A 10,000-nucleotide genomic window follows, 5' to 3' on the forward strand; every position below is an offset into this window, starting at 1 on the left:
ACAGTAATGAGCTACAGTAATGAGCTGCCTCTTCTATCTACAGTAAGGTGCTGCCTCTGTCTACAGTAATGAGCTGCCTCTGTCTGTGAAGAGGGAATCGTGTGATTCGCAGCAGCAGCAGCTCAGAGCTCATTGTGCCATATAGAGATGGGTTGAGCAGAGGATCAATAGCTTTACTATGGCCCCTGGCCAGTGGCTGTTTTACTGGCTGGATGTTGCTTCCAAGCCTGGAGCTCTGGCTCCACTCATCAATACGTTCGTTCCAGCTGCCTCCGGACCCTCACGCAGCAACAGTAATCACATTGTTTTAATGTAGGTCTAACACTCTCCCTGGCAAGGTTATACTGCTCTAGCCTGGCCTGGTGTTGGGAGGTTGGGCCCTGTGTTGAACTGTTATCAGGCTGGGAGGTTGGGCCCTGTGTTGAACTGTTATCAGGCTGGGAGGTTGGGCCCTGTGTTGAACTGTTAACAGGCTGGGAGGTTGGGCCCTGTGTTGAACTGTTAACAGGCTGGGAGGTTGGGCCCTGTGTTGAACTGTTAACAGGCTGGGAGGTTGGGCCCTGTGTTGAATTGTTAACAGACTATTTTTTTTTAATAAATTAGCAACAATTTATAAAAACCTGTTTTGGCTTTAAAATTATGTTGTTTTGTGTGTAAATTGATGAGGAAAGCGTATGATGTAATCCAATTTAAAGAATATGGCTGTAATGTAACCAAATATGGAATTGGTGAAGGAGTCAGAATACATTCTGACTGCACTGGGTATACCTATAAACAGCTTTATATACCTTTATATACCTACCTCTAGATACCTTTACATACCTCTAGATACCTTTACATACCTCTAGATACCTTTACATACCTCTAGATACCTTTACATACCTCTGGATACCTAGATATACCTCTAGATACCTTTACATACCTCTAGATACCTTTACATACCTCTAGATACCTTTACATACCTCTGGATACCTTTACATACCTCTAGATACCTTTACATACCTCTGGATACCTAGATATACCTCTGGATACCTTTACATACCTCTAGATACCTAGAAATACCTATAGATACCTTTACATACCTCTGGATACCTTTACATACCTCTGGATACCTAGATATACCTCTGGATACCTTTACATACCTCTAGATACCTAGAAATACCTCTAGATACCTTTACATACCTCTGGATACCTAGATATACCTCTGGATACCTTTACATACCTCTGGATACCTTTACATACCTCTGGATACCTTTACATACCTCTGGATACCTAGAAATACCTCAGGATACCTAGAAATACCTCTGGATACCTAGATATACCTCTAGATACCTTTACATACCTCTGGATACCTAGATATACCTCTAGATACCTTTACATACCTCTGGATACCTTTACATACCTCTGGATACCTTTACATACCTCTGGATACCTTTACATACCTCTAGATACCTTTACATACCTCTAGATACCTTTACAAACCTCTAGATACCTTTACAAACCTCTAGATACCTTTACATACCTCTGGATACCTTTACATACCTCTAGATACCTTTACATACCTCTAGATACCTAGATATACCTCTGGATACCTTTACATACCTTTACATACCTCTTGATACCTTTACATACCTCTGGATACATTTACATACCTCTAGATACCTTTACATAACTCTAGATACCTTTACATACCTCTGGATACCTTTACATACCTCTGGATACCTTTACATACCTCTAGATACCTAGAAATACCTCTAGATACCTTTACATACCTCTGGATACCTTTACATACCTCTGGATACCTAGATATACCTCTGGATACCTTTACATACCTCTGGATACCTTTACATACCTCTGGATACCTTTACATACCTCTGGATACCTTTACATACCTCTGGATACCTTTACATACCTCTGGATACCTAGATATACCTCTGGATACCTTTACATACCTCTGGATACCTAGATATACCTCTAGATACCTTTACATACCTCTGGATACCTAGATATACCTCTAGATACCTTTACATACCTCTGGATACCTTTACATACCTCTGGATACCTTTACATACCTCTAGATAACTTTACATACCTCTAGATACCTTTACATACCTCTAGATACCTAGATATACCTCTGGATACCTTTACATACCTTTACATACCTCTTGATACCTTTACATACCTCTGGATACCTTTACATACCTCTAGATACCTTTACATACCTCTAGATACCTTTACATACCTCTAGATACCTTTACATACCTCTGGATACCTTTACATACCTCTGGATACCTTTACATACCTCTGGATACCTTTACATACCTAGATATACCTCTAAATACCTTTACATACCTATATATATCTATACCTATATATACCTCTATATACCTATAGATACCTACACATAGATATCTACAGTGAGGGAAAAAAGTATTTGATCCCCTGCTGATTTTGTACGTTTGCCCACTGACAAAGAAAGGATCAGTCTATAATTTTAATGGTAGGTTTATTTGAACAGTGAGAGACAGAATAACAACAAAAAAATCCAGAAAAACGCATGTCAAAAATTGTATAAATTGATTTGCATTTTAATGAGGGAAATAAATATTTGACCCCCTCTCAATCAGAAAGCTTTCTGGCTCCCAGGTGTCTTTTATACAGGTAACGAACTGAGATTAGGAGCACACTCTTAAAGGGAGTTACCCAGTTATCTCAGTCAATACAATAAGACATATCATCTGTAGATAGCACACACACACTCTACCCATACAATCAGTCTCCCTGGACACACAGTGACCCATACAATAAGCCTCCCTGGACACTCTGTGACCCATACAATCAGTCTCCCTGGACACACAGTGGCCCATACAATAAGCCTCCCTGGACACTCTGTGACCCATACAATCAGTCCCCCTGGACACTCTGTGACCCATATAATCAGTCCCCCTGGACACTCTGTGACCCATACAATCAGTCCCCCTGGACACTCTGTGACCCATACAATCAGTCCCCCTGGACACTCTGTGACCCATACAATCAGTCCCCCTGGACACTCTCTACCCATACAATCAGTCTCCCTGGACACTCTCTACCCATACAATCAGTCCCCTTGGACACTCTCTACCCATACAATCAGTCTCCCTGGACACTCTCTACCCATACAATCAGCCTCCCTGGACACTCTGTGACCCATACAATCAGTCCCCCTGGACACTCTGTGACCCATACAATCAGTCCCCCTGGACACTCTGTGACCCATACAATCAGTCCCCCTGGACACTTTTGGGTGTGTCACAATTGCAAATCAATCTTTTTAGAAATGGCTGAAAATGGACCCGGGATCTGATCTATCAAGTCGAGCATGATTAATTAAGCTATAATAGAATAACATGACCTAAACAATCACCCGCAAGGGCTTTGGGACGGGACAGAGGGTGTGGTGTGTGTGTGTGTGTGTGTGTGTGAGTCAGACTGTTAGGGTTTTGTAATGGGACAGAGAGAGAGAGAGAGTGTGTGTGTGTGTGTGTGTGTGTGTGTGTGTGTGTGTGTGTGTGTGTGTGTGTGTGTGTGTGTGTCGGACTGTTAAGGTTTTGAGATGGGAGAGAGAGATTGTGTGTGTGTGTGAGTCAGACTGTTAGGGTTTTGTAATGGGACAGAGAGAGAGTGTGTGTGTGTGTGTGTCTGTGTGTGTGTGTGTGTGTGTGTGTGTGCGCGCGCGTGCCTATTACAGAGCCACGTCTATAGATACAGATACATCTGGCCTACTGCAGAGCCATGTCTATAGATATATCTGACCTACTGCAGAGCCATGTCTATAGATATATCTGGCCTACTGCAGAGCCATGTCTATAGATATATCTGACCTACTGCAGAGCCATGTCTATAGATATATCTGGCCTACTGCAGAGCCATGTCTATAGATACAGATATATCTGGACTACTGCAGAGCCACGTCTATAGATACAGATATATCTGGCCTACTGCAGAGCCACGTCTATAGATACAGATATATCTGGCCTACTGCAGAGCCATGTCTATAGATATATCTGGCCTACTGCAGAGCCATGTCTATAGATATATCTGGTCTACTGCAGAGCCATGTCTATAGATATAGATATATCTGGCCTACTGCAGAGCCATGTCTATAGATATATCTGGTCTACTGCAGAGCCATGTCTATAGATATAGATATATCTGGCCTACTGCAGACCCATGTCTAAAGATATATATGGTCTACTGCAGAGCCATGTCTATAGATATATCTGGCCTACTGCAGAGCCATGTCTATAGATACAGATATATCTGGCCTACTGCAGAGCCATGTCTATAGATATATCTGGTCTACTGCAGAGCCATGTCAATAGATATATCTGGCCTACTGCAGAGCCATGTCTATAGATATATCTGGCCTACTGCAGAGCCATGTCTATAGATATATCTGGCCTACTGCAGAGCCATGTCTATAGATATATCTGGCCTACTGCAGAGCCATGTCTATAGATATATCTGGCCTACTGCAGAGCCATGTCTATAGATATATCTGGCCTACTGCAGAGCCATGTCTATAGATATATCTGGCCTACTGCAGAGCCATGTCTATAGATATATCTGGCCTACTGCAGAGCCATGTCTATAGATATATCTGGCCTACTGCAGAGCCATGTCTATAGATATATCTGACCTACTGCAGAGCCATGTCTATAGATATATCTGGCCTACTGCAGAGCCATGTCTATAGATACAGATATATATGGACTACTGCAGAGCCACGTCTATAGATACAGATATATCTGGCCTACTGCAGAGCCATGTCTATAGATATATCTGGTCTACTGCAGAGCCATGTCAATAGATATATCTGGCCTACTGCAGAGCCATGTCTATAGATATATCTGGCCTACTGCAGAGCCATGTCTATAGATATATCTGGCCTACTGCAGAGCCATGTCTATAGATATATCTGGCCTACTGCAGAGCCATGTCTATAGATATATCTGGCCTACTGCAGAGCCATGTCTATAGATATATCTGGCCTACTGCAGAGCCATGTCTATAGATATATCTGGCCTACTGCAGAGCCATGTCTATAGATATATCTGGCCTACTGCAGAGCCATGTCTATAGATATATCTGGCCTACTGCAGAGCCATGTCTATAGATATATCTGGCCTACTGCAGAGCCATGTCTATAGATATATCTGGCCTACTGCAGAGCCATGTCTATAGATATATCTGGCCTACTGCAGAGCCATGTCTATAGATATATCTGACCTACTGCAGAGCCATGTCTATAGATATATCTGGCCTACATCAGAGCCATGTCTATAGATACAGATATATATGGACTACTGCAGAGCCACGTCTATAGATACAGATATATCTGGCCTACTGCAGAGCCACGTCTATAGATACAGATATATCTGGACTACTGCAGAGCCACGTCTATAGATACAGATATATCTGGCCTACTGCAGAGACACGTCTATAGATACAGATATATCTGGCCTACTGCAGAGCCATGTCTATAGATATATCTGGTCTACTGCAGAGCCATGTCTATAGATATAGATATATCTGGCCTACTGCAGAGCCATGTCTATAGATATAGATATATCTGGCCTACTGCAGAGCCATGTCTATAGATATATCTTGTCTACTGCAGAGCCATGTCTATAGATATATCTGGCCTACTGCAGAGCCATGTCTATAGATAGAGATATATCTGGCCTACTGCAGAGCCACGTCTATAGATATAGCTGGCCTACTGCAGAGCCATGTCTATAGATATATCTGGCCTACTGCAGAGCCATGTCTATAGATATATCTGGCCTACCGCAGTGCCATATCTGTAGATATAGATATATCTGGCCTACTGCAGAGCCATGTCTATAGATACAGATATCTGGCCTAACGCAGAGCCATGTCTATAGATATATCTGGCCTACTGCAGAGCCATGTCTATAGATATATCTCGCCTACTGCAGAGCCACATCTATAGATATATCTGGCCTAATGCAGAGCCATGTCTATAGATATAGATATATCTGGCCTACTGCAGAGCCATGTCTATAGATATAGATATATCTGTTCTACTGCAGAGCCACATCTATAGATATATCTGGCCTACTGCAGAGCCATGTCTGTAGATATATCTGGCCTACTGCAGAGCCATGTCTATACATACAGATATATCTGGCCTACTGCAGAGCCATGTCTATAGATATATCTGGCCTACTGCAGAGCCACATCTATAGATATATCTGGCCTACTGCAGAGCCATGTCTATAGATATATCTGGCCTACTGCAGAGCCATGTCTATAGATATATCTGGCCTACTGCAGAGCCATGTCTATAGATATATCTGGCCTACTGCAGAGCCATGTCTATAGATATATCTGGCCTACTGCAGAGCCATGTCTATAGATATATCTGGCCTACTGCAGAGCCATGTCTATAGATATATCTGGCCTACTGCAGAGCCATGTCTATAGATATATCTGGCCTACTGCAGAGCCATGTCTATAGATATATCTGGCCTACTGCAGAGCCATGTCTATAGATATATCTGGCCTACTGCAGAGCCATGTCTATAGATATATCTGGCCTACTGCAGAGCCATGTCTATAGATATATCTGGCCTACTGCAGAGCCATGTCTATAGATATATCTGGCCTACTGCAGAGCCATGTCTATAGATATATCTGACCTACTGCAGAGCCATGTCTATAGATATATCTGGCCTACATCAGAGCCATGTCTATAGATACAGATATATATGGACTACTGCAGAGCCACGTCTATAGATACAGATATATCTGGCCTACTGCAGAGCCACGTCTATAGATACAGATATATCTGGACTACTGCAGAGCCACGTCTATAGATACAGATATATCTGGCCTACTGCAGAGACACGTCTATAGATACAGATATATCTGGCCTACTGCAGAGCCATGTCTATAGATATATCTGGTCTACTGCAGAGCCATGTCTATAGATATAGATATATCTGGCCTACTGCAGAGCCATGTCTATAGATATAGATATATCTGGCCTACTGCAGAGCCATGTCTATAGATATATCTTGTCTACTGCAGAGCCATGTCTATAGATATATCTGGCCTACTGCAGAGCCATGTCTATAGATAGAGATATATCTGGCCTACTGCAGAGCCACGTCTATAGATATAGCTGGCCTACTGCAGAGCCATGTCTATAGATATATCTGGCCTACTGCAGAGCCATGTCTATAGATATATCTGGCCTACCGCAGTGCCATATCTGTAGATATAGATATATCTGGCCTACTGCAGAGCCATGTCTATAGATACAGATATCTGGCCTAACGCAGAGCCATGTCTATAGATATATCTGGCCTACTGCAGAGCCATGTCTATAGATATATCTCGCCTACTGCAGAGCCACATCTATAGATATATCTGGCCTAATGCAGAGCCATGTCTATAGATATAGATATATCTGGCCTACTGCAGAGCCATGTCTATAGATATAGATATATCTGTTCTACTGCAGAGCCACATCTATAGATATATCTGGCCTACTGCAGAGCCATGTCTGTAGATATATCTGGCCTACTGCAGAGCCATGTCTATACATACAGATATATCTGGCCTACTGCAGAGCCATGTCTATAGATATATCTGGCCTACTGCAGAGCCACATCTATAGATATATCTGGCCTACTGCAGAGCCATGTCTATAGATATATCTGGCCTACTGCAGAGCCATGTCTATAGATATATCTGGCCTACTGCAGAGCCATGTCTATAGATATATCTGGCCTACTGAAGAGCCATGAATATACAGTTGAAGTCAGAAGTTTACATTAACGTAGGTTGGAGTAATTAAAACTCGTTTTTCAACCACTCCACAAATGTTAACAAACTATAGTTTTGGCAAGTCGGTTAGGACATCTACTTTGTGCATGACACAAGTAATTTTTCCAACAATTGTTTACAGACAGATTATTTCACTTATAATTCACTGTATCACAATTCCAGTGGGTCAGAAGTTTACATACACTAAGTTGACTGTGTCTTTAAACAGCTTGGAAAATTCCAGATAATGATGTTATTGCTTTAGAAGCTTCTGATAGGCTAATTGACATCATTTGAGTCAATTGGAGGTGTACCTATGGATGAATTTCAATTTCATCTTCAAACTCACTGCCTCTTTGCTTGACATCATGGGAAAATCAAAAGAAATCAGCCAAATGTGTATACCTCCACAAGTCTGGTTCATCCTTGGGAGCAAATACCAAACACCTGAAGGTACCATGTTCATCTGTACAAACAATAGTACGCAAGTATAAACACCATGGGACAACGCAGCCATCATACCGCTCAGGAAGGAGATGCGTTCTGTCTCCTAGAGATGAACATACTTTGGTGTGAGAAGTGCAAATCAATCCCAGAACAACAGCAAAGGACCTTGTGAAGATGCTGGAGGAAACAGGTACAAAAGTATCTATATCCACAGTAAAACGAGTCCTATATCGACATATCGACATAACCTGAAAGGCCGCTCAGCAAGGAAGAAGTCACTGCTCCAAAACCGCCATTAAAAAAGCCAGACTACGGTTTGCAATTGCACATGTGGACAAAGATTGTACTTTTTGGAGAAATGTCCTCTGGTCTGATGAAACAAAAATAGAACTGTTTGGCCATAATGACCATTGTTATGTTTGGAGGAAAAAGGGGGATGCATTCAACACCATCCAAACCGTGAAACACGGGTGAGGCAGAATCATGTTGTGGGGGTGCTTTACTGCAGGAGGGATTGGTTCACTCCATAAAATATATGGCATCATCAGGGAGGAAAATGACATGGATATATTGAAGCAACATCTCAAGTCATCAGTCAGGAAGTTTAAGCTTGGTCACAAATGGGTCTTCCAAATGGACAATGACCCCAACCATACTTCCAAAGTTGTGCAAAATGGCTTAAAAACAACAAAGTCAAGGTATTGGAGTGGCCATCACAAAGCCCTGACCTCAATCCCATAGAACATGTGTGGGCAGAACTGAAAAAGTAGGTGCGAGCAAGGAGGCATACAAACCTGACTCAGTTACACCAGCTCTGTCAGAAGGAATGGGCCAAAATTCACCCAACTTATTCTGGGAAGCTTGTGGAAGGCCACCCGAAAAGTTTGACCCAAGTTAAACAATTTAAAGGCAATGCTAGTAAATACTAATTGTGTGTATGTAAACTTCTGACCCACTGGGAATGTGATGAAAGAAATAAAAGCTGAAATAAATCACTCTCTACTATTATTCTGACATTTCACATTCTTAAAATAAAGTGGTGATCCTAACTGACCTAAGACAGGGAATTTTTACTAGGATTAAATGTCAGGAATTGTGAAAAACTGTTTTAATTTGGCTAAGGTGTACGTAAACTTCTGACTTCAACTGTATGTATTTACCCCCTTTGCTATGAAGCCCCTAAATAAGATCTGGTGCAATCAATTACCTTCAGAAGTCACTTAATGTCACGTCCTGACCATAGAAAGATGTTATTTTCTAGGGTAGAGTAGGTCAGGTTTTCCTGTGTTTTCTATTTCTATGTTATCAGGGTGTAGTTTTGTATTTCTATGTTGGGGGTTTTGTTTGGGATGATCTCCAATTAGAGGCAGCTGGTCCTCATTGCCTCTAATTGGAGATCATACTTAAGTAGCGGTTTTTTCCACCTGGGTTTGTGGGAGATTGTTGTTTTTTGAGTAGTGTCTGTTTCAACTCTGCGTCACGGTTTGTTGTTTTGTTCTTTAGTTTATGTTTATGTATCGCATAGTTTCACAGTGTAAATAAATTGTGGAACGACACACATGCTGCACTTTGGACCGCTTCTCCTTTCGACAACCGGGACACTTAATTAGCTAAATGAAGTCCACCTGTGTGCAATCTAAGTGTCACATGATCTGTCACATGATCTCAGTATATATACACCTGTTCTGAATGGCCCCAGAGTCTGCAACACCAC

This window comes from Salmo trutta, chromosome 15, assembly GCF_901001165.1.
Source record: "Salmo trutta chromosome 15, fSalTru1.1, whole genome shotgun sequence".
Lineage (NCBI taxonomy): Eukaryota > Metazoa > Chordata > Actinopteri > Salmoniformes > Salmonidae > Salmo > Salmo trutta.